Source organism: Lissotriton vulgaris, chromosome 2_1 (genome assembly GCF_964263255.1).
Source record: "Lissotriton vulgaris chromosome 2_1, aLisVul1.2, whole genome shotgun sequence".
NCBI lineage: Eukaryota > Metazoa > Chordata > Amphibia > Caudata > Salamandridae > Lissotriton > Lissotriton vulgaris.
Genome location: NC_141687.1, coordinates 1,527,059,351 through 1,527,074,782, shown reverse-complemented (window position 1 = coordinate 1,527,074,782; position 15,432 = coordinate 1,527,059,351). Strand labels below are relative to the sequence as shown.

The following is a 15,432-nucleotide window of genomic DNA, read 5'->3' as shown; positions in this document are numbered from 1 at the left end:
AAATGTGAGAGCTGGCCCACAGCTGTGGCAGATAATTTACAACTCCTGGGTCATTTACCCTGAGTATGCTGGACAGGTTTGGGCTGCAAACACTATCTGCAAACTGGCGTGTGGAGACTCACTATGCCATACTAGGTAGGCATGGGTTGAGTAAACTGCTGACTTCTAGGGGCTATGGCTGCATGCTCTTATTGTAGAATAACTTAAGTCTCTCAGCACATCCAACTCGCTAGCTATTCACCCCAAAGAGGTGGAACATATTTAGTGCACTTTTGAGTGACACCCTAAACAGGGAAAAGAGGGGTCCAGAGGACTCCCCAATCATCCTCCCTGTAGTCAAGCACAGTCACATGTTGCACTGGCCTGCAACGGGACCTTCCTTTAAAATGCAGGCCGCATTGCTGACTGCATTGTAAAAGGTGGACTGGTTGCTTCACACAGCCACTCTGCCTTTCATCAATGCACTGCCCAAGAGCAGGTTAGAATTTACCGCTTACCTGGGGGAAGTGCATTATTGGTATTTTGTTTCACTGTACCAGTCTGCACAGGCACTTCCGCTAAATAGGACAGTGCACACTGTATGTAATGAAGGCTCACAAAGACTTCTGCATCCAGAGAAGTGGATCTGAAACCTAGTATCCTGCCCAATACCCATTATTTTTAATATTATTAATTGCTGCTGAGCATCACTTTGAGCTGCACTCAGTCTCTCAAGTACCAGGGTAAAACTTGAGTAAAGAGCCTAAATATATATAGTACAGACTGGTGCTTTTGGTGAATGCTTTTAGAAGATGTAAAAGTTCAGACCACCCCCCTCAAAAAAGTTGGGGAGGGGAGGGGACGTGGAGGGGGTTGGACATCATGCTGAGATAGGACCAAGAGGCGCTTCTGCCCCCTCCTCCCACCAGCCTCCCCTCCTCCAAAAAACAAACCAAAGTATGCTGAGGCTGCTGCCATCATCCTGCAGTGTTTTGACACCCCTTAATAGATATTTGCTGGTCAAAGCCTCAAAAGACAAGCTGGAAAGCCACTCTCTGCAATGGTCTTCCAGCTTGTCTTCTCTGTCACTAGGTGATATTTGCTCCTCACCCGCTGACCGTGTGAAGGAAGCCAATATTGTATGGCACGCAGTGACACCATGCTGTGGTGGCCGGTAATTTTACCAGGGAGGGGGTGAGGGGGCACACACGCACACAAACACATTACTCACACCCGTTCATTCACACATGCACACACACCCATTCAAAACACTTGCTAACAAGTTCATACACATGAATGCACATACATTCATAAATACAAACATGCACCAAACATTAAAAAAAAAAACTTACCTTAAATGCACATCTCCAATAGGACAGCCTGAGAAGTCCCAGGAAGGTTGGGACTGCTGTCTTCCCTCCTTGGCCGACCTTAGGTCAGCCAATGAGGTTAAGGCAGCAGTTCCAACCTTGTCACAGAGTGGGATGGGATCAGTGAGGCTGCTGACCCCATCCCACTCTGAGGCGAGGTGTCACTGATTGGCAATCTGCACTGGGTACTTCAGGGCTTAAAACTGAAGAGTCCAGGCCCGAGGCAATGGGTGACGCTAACACTTGTCATAAGGAGGAAGGCCTCAAGGCACTTTTGCAAGGCTGGGGAGGTCAAGCCCACATGGCTGTGAAACCCTCAGCCTGGCAAAGTTCAGCTCAGGCAGCCAGGAGCCTGAGCATTTAGTGCCTGAATAGCCCCTGGCTGCCTGATCTGAACAAGAGGAGTCTTTGTCAGGGGAACATGGCGGTGGGCTGATGCCGGTCGCTGGAGCTCCTAGAGCGAAGAGAGAGAGAGACTCAGGCTGGAAATAACAGTGATTCTTACTGGAATGTAAATGTGTGAGAGTGTACTTTCTTCTGGGTTCTGAAGGTGGGGGTTAGGTGAGTATACGTCCTCCCCGTTCCACACACCATATCTCACAGGAGAGGAGACCCGATGCGAGACATCATCGGATCATTTGGAGCTGGGCGTTAGCTTTTTGGAAGCGGTCTCGGGCTGCGGCAGCACTTGCAGGCTTTCGGGTCAGGGCAGGCAGAGACAGCACTGTCTGGCAAACTACCGGCAAAGAGAAGCACCACGAGGAGGAGGCACGGGAGACCCAGAAGCTCAATAATGGCTTTCTGCAGTTGGAGAAATATGGAGCTGGGAGCCAGAAGAGCGCAAAAGTGAGCAAGAAGGGTGTACAGCCATGCGAACACAGCAGGTACTGATGGAAAGGGACCCATTTACACAGGTACTTCTTACTTCTAAGGGGTTATTGGAGGAGGTAGAAGTTGAAAGTACAAATACAGTTACTGTAGCAAGGAGGGGCGTTGGTGAGAAAGATATCCCGGCTCATTCACCAAGTGTATCCACCAGTATTGCAAGTAAGGAATAGGTATCAGCTAAGATCTGAAATAAAGAATAAAGCCAAGGGTGTGAGAGCAAGAGAGCGGGTAGTTTGCGAGGTGATTACTGTGTCACCGACCCTTAAACCGGCAAAAGCGGTGGGGAGACCTAGACAGTGTTTTGCAAAGGAGGTGCGCTGATTTCCCAAACCTTTACCCTCGCTTAATTCCTACTTTAAAATCATGGAGCAGATAAGGCCCGCAGCTTCGACCCGGGGGTGGGGGTAGTAAGTCAAATACAGGCTAGATTGGTGGTGGAGAGACCGCCGGCATTCCTCCTCAGCAATCGTTTTTCTCCATTCAGCACCTTGGTAGATGGAGGTCAGGAGGGTGCTAACTCAATACAAATTCAAGACACCATTGAGATACTCATTAAGGGGAGTATTAACTAGCTTGAGGCTAGTCCCCGGAGTGGGGGAAAGGTGGAGAATCAGTTGGGAAACTTTATACTAACTCTGCTGCATGGTATTCTTATGAAATTTGAGATTTAAGAGGTCAATCAAAGAGGTATCCTGGAAAAGTGTGTGGTGTTGAAAGAAAAGTTGGATAACATTGCACAACGAACTGTTATTCTCGAAGGTGAGGTGATGGTTCTGTCAGCCGAAATGACACAGAACTCCCATGACATAGAGGACTTGAAGGTACAAAACAAAACCCTTCAAGATCTGGAATGTCTTGAAACACAGTCTAGGTGCAATAAGTTGAGGATTCTCAATATCCCGGAAGGTACAGAAAAAGGGGATATAAAAGGCTTTATTTTTAAACTACTAAGAGGGGTCATACTACAAGATAGGCAAGATATAGATCTTGAGAATGAAATCCAAAGAGTGCATAGAGATCCTTTTAAATTGAAATCTAATAGGAAGACTCTGAGGAAAATGTGGTCAACTTTCTTATATACGCAGTTAAAGAACTGGTTTTGGGGCATGTTTTGAAGGAGAGATCCTTGTAGTTCAAGTGTTTTAATTAGCATGTGAGATAAGACATAGGTAAAAGGACTACACAGAGGCAATGGGAGTTAGGCTCCAGGATGAATGACCTGCGTGGTAAAGGAGCTCAGGTCCAGATTAAGTTTGCGGCAATCATGTGAAGGAATAAGAAGCACAACTTCAGCAACCCAGAAGAGGTGGACGCTCTTTTAGTACAAATGGTGGGAGCCTCCGCTGCAACATCTTGCTCCAGTGTGTAATGATCCACTACCACAAATATCAATTGAAGAATATATAGTAATGGCCAGCCCAATTGTGTTTTCACTTTGCTTAGTGCAGATTTGAATATCTCTCTTCGGGGGGGGGGGTCACGAAGGGCGGTTTCTATCACCTTGGGATAGGAGAGGGGGTTCCTCTAGGGGGAGTGGGGGAATGGGTGCACAGGGTGGTGAGAGCATAGGATAAAAAAGAATAAAAAATGTGTCCTCATTTTGATAACTTGTAATCAGTTTAAGATTACTCCAGGGCTCTATCAGCACAGGATATCTGGACAGGAAAGGTGCAACAGGTACATGGTACGGAGAGAAACATGAATAAGACTAATATGACCCAGTTCCTATCCTGGAATGTTAATAGTTTGAGTGCAAGGAAGACGATAGGTCTGGTAGCAGAATATCTTAAGAATAGTGGGCCCACATTATAATGCTTCAGGAAACTAATTTGGAACGAAAGAAGTTTGAGTCCGGTTTTAGTAAGCTATGTTGGGTACAGAGTGTAGTGTGCTCAGACCAGCGAGGTTCCATGAGAGGAGTAGCCTTAGTCATCAGAAGTAACTCAGGAATAAGGCTATTAAAGTATAAGGCGGATGCTTCTGGTAGATTGCTGGTGGCTAGCATAGAGATCCAGTCAAAACTGTGACATATGCAACATACAATGACCCAAATAATGATACCCCAGATGCTTTAGTAAAGTTCATATATTGCCTTCTGGAGACCACGGCACCAATCATATTGGGTGGGGACTTTAACAAAGCTCTAAATAAGGAGCTGGTAGAACATCTAAAGCAAAATATGTTAACTCCCCAAGACACCTGCTAGTTTAAAAATATGATGATGGAATTTAATTTGGTAGACATATGGTGTGGGAGGGGGGCGGATAGGGGTTTTACTTTCTATAGCAAAAAATATGGCCACCACTCTTGCATTGATTACTGTCTGGTGGACCAGGAGCAGTGAGGCGAGGATGAGGCTGTAACCCGCAGTTCTCTTGGACCATTCGCCGGTGTTTCTGTCATTAAATCATCATCAACAAGTAAGGCAAAGAAGGTGGACCTTGGATAGGACTATTTTGTTAGAGGAGGGGGTGGTTTTAGACTTGGCAGATAAGACAGCTGACTTTTTCCATTATAATAAGGACTCTACCGTATTACAAGTAATCCAGGATGCTTTTAAAGCATATATGCGGGCAATAATAAGCTCCACTATAACAGGCAAGAGTCGGGCAGAGCGGCAGAATGATGAAGAGATAATCACAGAAATTAAGACTAAAGAATGTGAACTTCGGAAGGCATCGCTTTAGGGAACCGCTACGGTACTAGAGCTCCGAAGGCAACTGAAAGATTTGCAGGTGAAATATGAAGCTAAGCTAGATAAAATAATGCAGGATTAATGGGAAGTGAGTAAGCTCTAGCACTTATCATATGGGGAAAAGTGTAGTTCACTACTGGCGTGGAAGGCTAAGACGGAAGGGACTAGAAACTCAATATTTAATTTGATGAATTTAGAGACTGGGGTGCTCTTAAATACTAGTGCGGATATAAGGAGAAAAGCCTGGAGATACAAGTGTGGACTGTTTAAAGAAGATATACAACCAAGGAAAGAATGTAAAGGCACCTGGTTAAGGGGGACGGAGCTGCCACAATTAACAAGTGAGCAAAATTGGTTCTTAGAGACAGAAATCACTGAAGAGGAAATCAGCGCACAATGCAGGAAAATGACCATTGGGAAGGTGGGTGGGCCAGATGGCCTCCCAGTAGAGCTCTATACCCAAATTATGGCTATACTAATTACACCCCTGAAAGATATATTCAATACTATTTATATAGGGGGTGAGGATGCACCCCTATTTTGGTCAGAGGCAACGGTGGTCTTAAACTTGAAACCAAACAAAGATCCAACAAGAGCACATTCTTATAGAACAATATTGCTCTTAAATACTGATTATAAGATCTTTTCAGGGATGATAGCCTCAAGAGTAATGCTGGTTTTTAAGAAATAATAATTTTTTATGTAATGCGATTTTATGTAGCACGAACTCTACCCGACATAAGAACTAGTTGCAAAACATAAGGACTTAGGATTACATGTGTTACATAAAAGATACACACAGAAAAAAATTGCAAATGTACAAGATGTAAAGTCACACAAAGAAGAGACTGGTGATTATAGTTATCCCTATATACATAGGGAAGGAATACGAATGGATATACTCTAAGAGTCACATAGGAATGGTAGAGAGTACAAAGGTCTACTGCATATACTAGTGATTAGAGTTATCTCTATATACATAGGGAAGGGATACGAATGGATACACTCTAAGAGTCACATAGGAAAAGTAGAGTACAAAGGTCTACTGCATATACTAGTGATTAGAGTTATCTCTATATACATAGGGAAGGGGTACGAATGGATATACTCTAAGAGTCACATAGGAATAGTAGAGTACAAAGGTCTACTGCAAATACTAGGGATTAGAGTTATCTCTATATACATAGGGAAGGGATATGAATGGATATACTCTAAGAGTCACATAGGAATGGTAGAGAGTACAAAGGTCTACTGCATATACTAGAGATTAGAGTTATCTCTATATACAGAAAAGCAGAGTTCTATTAAGTGGGGTCGGAGGGGGGATGCAGTCACAGCACCAAGGAAGGGACAGAGAAGGGCCGGAAAGTGAGACAAACGAGAGAGGGAAGCAGATAGTAATGAGTAAGGCAGTGAGGAGCATTGCACCGGCATTTTAAGGTCATTGTACATTCTGATCAGAGAGGGTTTAATCCAGGGAAGCAGTTAAATGAGCTCAGTTATCGGATGATGTGGGTGAACGATATGGCAGAGGCCCAGAAATTGCCTTTAACTATAGTGGCCTTAGACGCAGCAAAGGCCTTCGATCAAGTGCACTGGACATATCTCTAGCAAACCCTTAAGAGCTTTAGATTTCCACATAACATAGTGACTTCTGTAAAAAAAAACTATATCGCCTCCCTAAAGCTAGGGTGTTGGTTAATGGGGAGCTTTCTGACTGGTTTCATATTACCAGATGTATATGACAGGGATGTCCCCTGTCTCCCCTCCTTTTCAATCTATATATTTAGCCCTTTGCACAGAAAATGGCAGCGGATCCTACTATAATCCCTTTTAAAACACCAGGGATAGTAGCGAAATTAGCTCCGTATGCGTATGACCTGATTCTTTATACCACCAATCCGCAGGTTGCAATTCCTATCCTGATAGCAAAGGCTCAGAGCATTGGCACAATATCAGGGGTATAAGGTGAACGTATATAAAACCAAAGTTATAGATTGGAGTCAGGGAAACAGTAGCTGGGGGCAAAAATTCAAAATAAGTTACCTTGGTATATTAATAACACAGAAGCTTGTAGAAATCCCTAAAGTTAACTGGAAAAAGGTGAGCCAGGAGGTAGGGAGACTGTTAGCAAGATGGGCAAATTTACCATTAAGTATATATGATAGAGGTAATTTGATTAAGATGATCATCCTTCCAAAAATCCCTTTTCTTTTTAACTCTATACCATTGACATTTCAAAGAGAGGATATTGCTAAGCTCCAGGGAAAAATAAGTAGCTTTATCTGGGCATCAAAGGGACCCAGGATAGCATGGAACAAACTGAGGAGAAGCTCCATAAATTCTTATGCTTTCCATTCTAAGAACTTTCGTATGTTAGCGAACAAACTGGACAGCTCACCAATGGGGAGACTCTTTCAGGCATTGCTTGGAGAACTAAGTAAGGGGCCGTGCCACTTTTTGTTAAAGTATGGGGATCTGAAGCATTTCAAAAAGTTGAGGTTGAAGATCCTGAAAACCACCTTAACAACATGGTTATACTTTTGAAGGAGGCTAGGTATACCATACTATTCATCCTTGGCACCGATTTGGAATCCATCGGGCACCGAGGACTGTTTGATAGACCAGCTTAGCCAACCCTTAAAATCTGTGGGTCTAGGTTACTGAACAGATCTTGGAATGGGTTCTAGTTTAGTGAGCTGAAAGGTCCTAAGCAATTGTATTAAGGAGAAACTAACACAAATTAAAAATTACCAGCTATGCTCCTGGTGGGTTGACTAAGAATGGGTGGAAGAGGAAGATGAGCCATGGTTAGAACAGGCAATGATAACTGGTCCACTTACAAGGGAAGTCTCAATTTGGTACTGGGCCTTCTTGGAGGTAGATGATAAGAGTGTGTCAGACATCTTTAACTTATGGGTAGAGAGATATGAGGAGGATGATCTAATACAAACATGGCAAGCCTCCTTCTCCATACTACTTACAGTGGTGAAAGCCGCCTCACCTAAGAGAAATCACCTGTTTTCCACCTATAGTGTATATTGGTCTCCGGCCAGGCTCTCAAGAGTGACTGGGAATCCATATGCATTTCTGAAGCGTATGCTCCCATTAGCAGATGACATGCACATGTTTATGCAGTGTCTGAAGATCGCCTCCTTCTGGCTGTCAGTATTCAACTTTATAGAGGAAGTGATCTGTGGGCGAATGGAGGTAAGCCCTCGACTTATATCATTTGAACTACATCCAGAAGCTTGTTTACAACCAAATGAAGTTATAACAAAATGTGTTTTCTATGTAATTTTGTTGGTGAGTTGGGAGATATGCAGACTTTGGAAATCGAAAAATTCCCCACTTATTGTAGACTACCTCAGAAGCATTAAGTATATGAGTCAATCTGACATTGCTTGTGACTTTAAAAGTTTGGAGAAGGTCTTGTCATTGTATGCAGTTTAAGACAATAGCCAAGTGGGTACAATGATTAAGCCATGCATGCTGGATGTCCCGTCTCCCCTCCGTCCTTGTCTCTACGGGAGGTGAGGAGAATGTGGAAACAGCAGCACTCTGTGTGGGGATATGCTTGTCTGTTCCTCTTTTCTTAAGGGGTGAGAGCTATACCAGCAAAAAAGTTGGCGGAATGAGGTAAAATAAAAAAAATAAAAAAAGAAGAGTGTCTGTCAGGCTGACCTTTGTTCAGCCTGGCAGACATCTTCTTGCCGGGAAAACGGTGGGGGTCGGGCCCCTCAGTCCCTATGGATGAGACGCTGCGGGCCCCATGTGAGTCAGTATATCTGGAGAATTAATATAGCCTTATAGCCCGCCGTAGAGGGATATACCGGCTATTAAAGGCCCTCTCCAGCATTAAAGGCCCTGAGCCGACGGCGAGGACCTTTAACAAGGGAGAGAGACTTTAATAGCGGTATAGCCCATCTACGAAGGGCTATAAGGCTATTAGAACATTCTGTCACTAGAGGACAAAATGTTCTAACAAAAAAAAAAGTCTTTTGGGAGCGTGAGGGGATTGAAATCCCCTCAGGCTCCCTGAGCCAGAGCTGTGAACAAAGAAACATTGGAATGTTGGAGCCCCAGGCTTATACCAGCCATTATAAGCCCAGAGCACTCCATTGTTTTCAATGGAGCTCCCAACATTCCAATGTTCTAATTATAATTGTATCCAAATTCTCCTTTGAGAGATATTGCTTATGATTGGAAAAAATTGCTCTTATGTCAAAACATCTACCCAGATGAAGAGAGAAGATGACATTTGATGTGGCATGGCTAAGGCAAAACTTGAAATGGGTTGCTGTATGTGTGTGTGTGTATGCGCGTCTCCATGTGTGTGTGTTTGTGTGCAGAGATGCGGGGGTGCGAACATGTGTTAGGTGAATGAATTTAGGTTGCTGAGTGTTATAGATTAAGGGGAAGCGGTGGAAGGATGGGAAACTATTTTACAAGATCGTGTACACGAACAGTGGATTCACAACTTTGAATTACACAATAACTTTTCAGATATTTAATGTTGCATCTGACATATTTACATTTTTAGTCATAAGTGATTCACCGAGAATCACACACTGTTCTGTCAGTGCTGAGGCTGGCATTGTAAGCTAGCTACCCAAGTGCCAAGGTACGCAGTTTAGCAACTGAATTACATCTCCCCCCTGAAAGACTTGATTATGGATCATTAATTATATTTGGGTTTTTTTTGGCATGAGTACCTGACACACTGGTTAACGAACACCTGCATTCAATGAGTGAATGCGCTGCTAATTGAACAGGTATCTGTGTACAGCTGTCACACCTTGCACAAGGTGATAGACATAGCCCTAATGTACTGTGTGACTAGGTGCATTTTAAACACATAGTGTTTCTGTCTTCAGCAGTTATCTATGAATCTTTGTTTGCATATGTATGGATGGGCTGCAACAGGAAGCCAATGCTCTTGGAGTATCCCAACATTGTGACTTTCTGAAAAAAACAGAGTTCGAAAGTCTTTAGGTATGCATTTGATTTATATATTATTTTGGTCAATGCTACAAATATATTTGGACAACATTGCAATTTTATATTTTTACTCAATTCTTCGTGTCCCAGGGTGTATTTTTCCTGAAAACAATAAATATAAAATAAAGAATTTAAAAAAAGCATCTTGACAAATGTAAGTGGAGTATTGCAGCAATTGTTCCTGGTGTTAAAGTGCAACAATCTTTTATAGTGCATTTGGTGCAAAGCGCAAGGACAAGAATGTGCAAAGGACCATAAAATATAGATATCATACCATTAATTAAAATATTCAGTCTAAGGTCATTCCATAGCTAAGCAAGAAAAATTGCAACGCCAAACTGCATAAAAATCGAAAGTTGTTTTACCTGTCCTTATTTTCTGGCTGAAAAGAAGCCATGTTTAGCAGCAAAAACATCAAAATATTTTTGGGGTTTCCGGCCAGGGCCTGTATTATACATTGTGCCACAGGGGTGCAACGGGCATGTGCACTCGCTTTGTGCGCCCCTGGGGTCACAGTGATATTACAGAAGGGGCCGCAGACGCTTGTGCTTCCCTTTCTGTAATACTGATAGCCAGCCGCGGCCCGTGGAGGGAGTTACGGTGGGGCAGAGAGACGGGCGGGGGAGGGGTAGGGTGGTGGGGGGCTAAAAACCAGAATATGGATAATTGGAGGTAAGTAAACAATTTAATTAACAAAACGAATTTTGTAGCGCGCGCTGCATCGCATTTTGCGATGCAGGGCACGCTACGAAATTAGTTTTATTTATTCCGGTTTTTAGTACCCCTCACCCTGCCCCTCCTCCGCCCGCCTCTCCGCTTTTGGAGCCCACAGGACACTTTGATATTACAGAAGTGGCTGCAGAAGCTTGAGCTACCCCTTTTGTGATACAGATTGTGCTGCAGCACATGGAGCGCAGCCACAATCTCAAATAGGTGTACTCTCTATTAAATGTGAATAGGGTGTGGCCCCAAACAGTTTGCCTATGTGCTCACGCTGTAATAAAGAAGTGGGCATTGAGGCAAATAAGCTGTCAAGGGAGCACTAATTAAACACCACAGAGAGGCGGTGTGCAGTCTGTTTGACCCCTGGGCATCCCCCTTGTATGTGGGTGCAGTCCCTCACTGCATGCTGTGGTGGGATGCTTGTCCCCCTTTAAAATGCAGGCTTATTGCCATCTACATTTTGAATCACAATCTGCAGCTTCAAATAGCCACTCAGTTTTTCACTAGTGCGCTAACCCCAGGGCACCACAAGTTAGCCTCTGTGGTGGGGATAGTGCATTTTTTGTGAAGTACTGACCAAGTCAGCACCCAGTGCACCCAGTTAATGTTGTGAGAAAGAGAAATGCAGTGCATCAAATCTATATTATGGACCCTGATCTATATTATCAAAAGTCCCCAAGGAGGCGCAAATGCCATATGTGCCCACTTTTTGCGCCACTGGGGCACTTTAATGTTACAGAAGGGGCACCGATGCTTGCAGAGCCACCTCTGAAATACAAAACACACCAGCACACACAGAGTGCCAAAGCTATCTCAAAGGGGAGTTCCCTCACTCCCCTCTCTGCCCACACCTTGTTACAGATACATTAGGAGGCACTGACTGTATACCACAAAGAAGTGTCACATAGTCAGTGGGCACACTGAGGGCACCCCTTTGAAGGGGGCAAGGGGATCAACTAGAGTCCTCTGGAACCCAGGTGATTCCTGCAGGACTTCCTGTGGCCTGCACAGTGAAAGATAGACTTATTGTTTCAAACAGCTGGTCCACATTTCACTAATGTACATTTTCCAGCATCAGGTTGTCGCCTGCACATTCATTGTGATAGAGAGCACCCTTAAGTAACAACAAGAATGGTTTCTTGCTCACTCGTATGCCCTTTTTTTGCACAAGCAGCTTAGCACTATGCAAAGTTGTGAAGTTCAAAAATACTCTACAATCCTTTGTACAAACCACTCTTTACACTACAGATCCAGATTGTATTTCCTACATACATTTATTGTTGGGAAGAAAGGTATGCACCATTATCCTTCATATAGGCCAAAACTTGACAGAACCCACTTTGTAAAAGATTTTGGGCCAGATTTCCTAAGATTCTGTGTCAGGGTTGTGTCACTTTTGTAATATACCCCTGACGCAAAATCCATTTTGGCATTTACTAAGTCATGCAAAGTTGATTTGCATGGCTTAGCATGGTTAGGAAGTACAGAGTAACTCAATGTAGCGCATGGCGCTGCCCTGCAGTACTTTGCATCTCATAGGCATTACGTGAGTGGAGCGTGGGCATTCCAGTGCATTCGTCCATGTACTTTGATACAAACTCAGATTTACAAAGACTTGTAAAACTGACTTTGCACCAAAATGGTGAATATACCGGCTAGACATGTAACAAGGAGAAATATATTAATTTCTTCTTGTATCTTCCTCTATGTGTGATGCACTTTGCATCACTCATAGAAAGTGAAAATTGTCTCTTGAGTATACCTTTGGGCACAAAAACAGTCATGCCTGTAATGCAGGCATCCTTGCAGCATAACGTAAGGGGGCCTGAGCTGGTGATAGGCAGCACACAGTGTGCCAGAGCAAGGAGAGAGCAAAAGTGCACTATATCTTAGGAGATATATGTATATCTGCTCTCTCCCTATCACACAACGCAACTTAGCGGGTAGATTGCTGCATGGCCTGGTTGTGTTGTGTGGAATATTAGTAAATCTGTACCTTTGTACACATACATAAAAATCTGATCTGCAAGCAAGAGGTCTCTATTCCTCATTCATAATCAGGATCAGCCAGAAGGCAGATTCTGTGTGGAGAAGGGCAGTAGCTGCTCAGTAAAAGCTGTACGCACATCAGCAAACACTTGTCTCTGTTTGCAAATTTTCTGTAGGTTGTTTTGCACCTTGGAAATATAAGCTAAAAAATCCTTATAGATGGTGGAGTAAAATATTTTTTACCCTTTTCATGGGGTCTTTAGCCAAAGCTTTTCTCCACTTGTAATAATGGACTCCCCATGGAAAAAATGAATTTTAAGGGAAAAAGTACATTTGCACGTGTGCTCAATTGGATTACCTGCCATATGGAAATTCCACTGAAGTATACCTGAAAATGTATGATTTGGTAAATTGTCTTGAATAAGAATATACAATTTCGTGAGTCATCACAAATGTGTGAATATATGCACATCACATGCATAATTAGATGGAAATATGCTTTTGTTTCGGACGCAAGCCCTAAAACATCTGCCTTGTAAGTTTCCTCCCATTCCATGTGTTGTACTGCATTCAAATATTCAAAGTATATTTAAGAGTGGATAAAGACCCTCTGCCGAAAAAAAATTGCCCAGTGTCCAACTGTAGAAAAAAAAACTTAAAATAGGGTGACAACATTTTCCTAATTTTCATGGACCGTCCATAAATTAACCCTAATGTCCGTGATTGATGTCTTAAATTTGTCAGCAGAGGTCGAAGTGGGAGGGATCTGAGGGGCACAACATCCCCATACTTTTTTAATTCAAGAAAAACAGTTTCCCTGCTTTTTGTCAAAAGACAACCGTCCTGGGACAGGAATTTTAATTCCTACAGTTGAATCGCTTCAGCTGAAGTGTAAGGCAGGGGAATGAAGCCAAAGGCAGGGCAGACAGCTAAACAAGAAACAAGCCTTCTTTATCCTGCTTTTGTGTTTATCCTGCTTTTGTGTTATGATTTATGGTGTCACTAAAGGACTTCAATAAAATAAAAAAAATTATAAAAAAAAGAAACAAGCCTTCTTGCCAGGGTGCCTGTTTGCCTAAAAGAAGTGTAAGTGTGCACAACTGGTTAATCTGCGAATGTAAAGAATGTTTATAAGCCAGGATTGGCTTTAATTGACGGAATCATTTGAAGCTTCCAGATGACATAGATGTATTCTTTTTGAGTGGTATTGCAAGTGAGTTACCAGTTGAGCAGTAAAATGTGTGCTTTTAATTGACAGCTATTAACAAAATCTGCTCTTCCTACAGTCTGGTTATTCCAGATATCTATATTTTGGAAGGATTAATTGTAATCTTTACCATTTTGGCGCATTGTGTAGAAGTCCATTTTATACTGCGTGTAATGCGAGTTTAAAATAATGACTTACATGTTCACAGTGCTTTCTGTGACAAGCAGGGACCACGTAGCAATAATTAAAAACTCACTATTCTCCAATGGACCAACCAGGATTCAATTCTATTGCTCTCTGGTCACGCTTACAGGCCTCGGCAGTGCATTAAGTAGAGGTTTTTGACCTCGCCCCTCCCATTGCACACAGCATCGCAGGATCACAGTTCCCATACTTTTTTTAATGCACTTTTACTGCTGTTTGCCAGTAATGTTAGCCTTTCAGCTTAAGGACAAAAATATTCAATTGAGATTCCTCATCTAAAGTGTCTCCTGTGCTGTGTTTCTGGGAAGGGGCAGACAGCTGCACAGAAACAAACCTTCTTGCCAGGGTGGACTGTCTGCTTCCCCAAATAAATGCAAATGTTTGCAATCGGTTAATGTAATTGATAGTGTCACATGAAACTTCCTAATGACAAAATACTTTCTATTTGAGAGGTACTGTAAGGGTATTTCAAGCTAAACTATGGGGAATGTGCTTCAAATTGGCAGTTAGTAAAAAAAGGTATAATCTGCATATTATTGAAATGTATACTTTAGAAGCACTTTTTATCTTTAACATAAATGTATATGTGCATTTAGTGGCAGCCTATCTTATACTGTGCATAATGCACGTTTAAAATAATGACTTAAACGTTCACGTTGTTTTCAGGGGCCTCCTAGCACTAAAAATACATGTCACTTTTCCCTACAGCACCAAACAGGATTTAATTATGTGGGCCTTTGGTTGTACACATATATATCTTTAGTGATCACATTCACCAATAGAGGTTTCAGGGCATTAAAAAGTGCATTTCCAACTGATTATTTTAACTTTTAGTTATTTTTCAGTTAAGATGTGCGCTATTATATATGTAGTTACCTGACGGTGAGCGATCAACAAAGTAGCTACAGAATATTCTATACAACAAAGCCATAGTTGTTCCTGATTTATCTTACACAGACTACAACCATTGGCAAACCCAATAGCCCTGGCTTGTTGTAGGTGTAATGTTACTTGTTGTATCAGTATTATATATTTGCCTGTAATGACAGAAGAAGCAAAGTACAAGTTGGGCGGCACACTATGCTAAGCACAGATTATTAGCTTGGGTGTATTTAAGTCATGCCCTCAATTACATCTGCCACGCCCCTTTGAGGGACCCCCTAGATTTTTTTCATTCCACTGAAAGCCCTGGGTGTGAGACTGTTGCCAACACTATTTGCTCTGCCTCATTTATTTCTTTGAGGTTAAACGTTGAATGGAGGTTGAGTTGAGCCAGATGTTTTTGTTGAACTTGTCTAAACTTGCAGATGGTCACTTACCCTAATGTTTCCCAAACTGTTTGCCCTAATTTTTAAAATGTTTAGAAACATAATCAA

The 15,432-nt window shown here is 42.7% G+C and overlaps 1 protein-coding gene across 1 annotated transcript in view; it reads right to left on the bottom strand.

Annotated features, from left to right (window-relative positions):
* Positions 1-15,432, bottom strand: part of HTR3B (5-hydroxytryptamine receptor 3B) — a 110,215-nt gene that overhangs the window by 84,618 nt on the left and 10,165 nt on the right. The gene's annotated exons all lie outside the window — the stretch shown is intronic.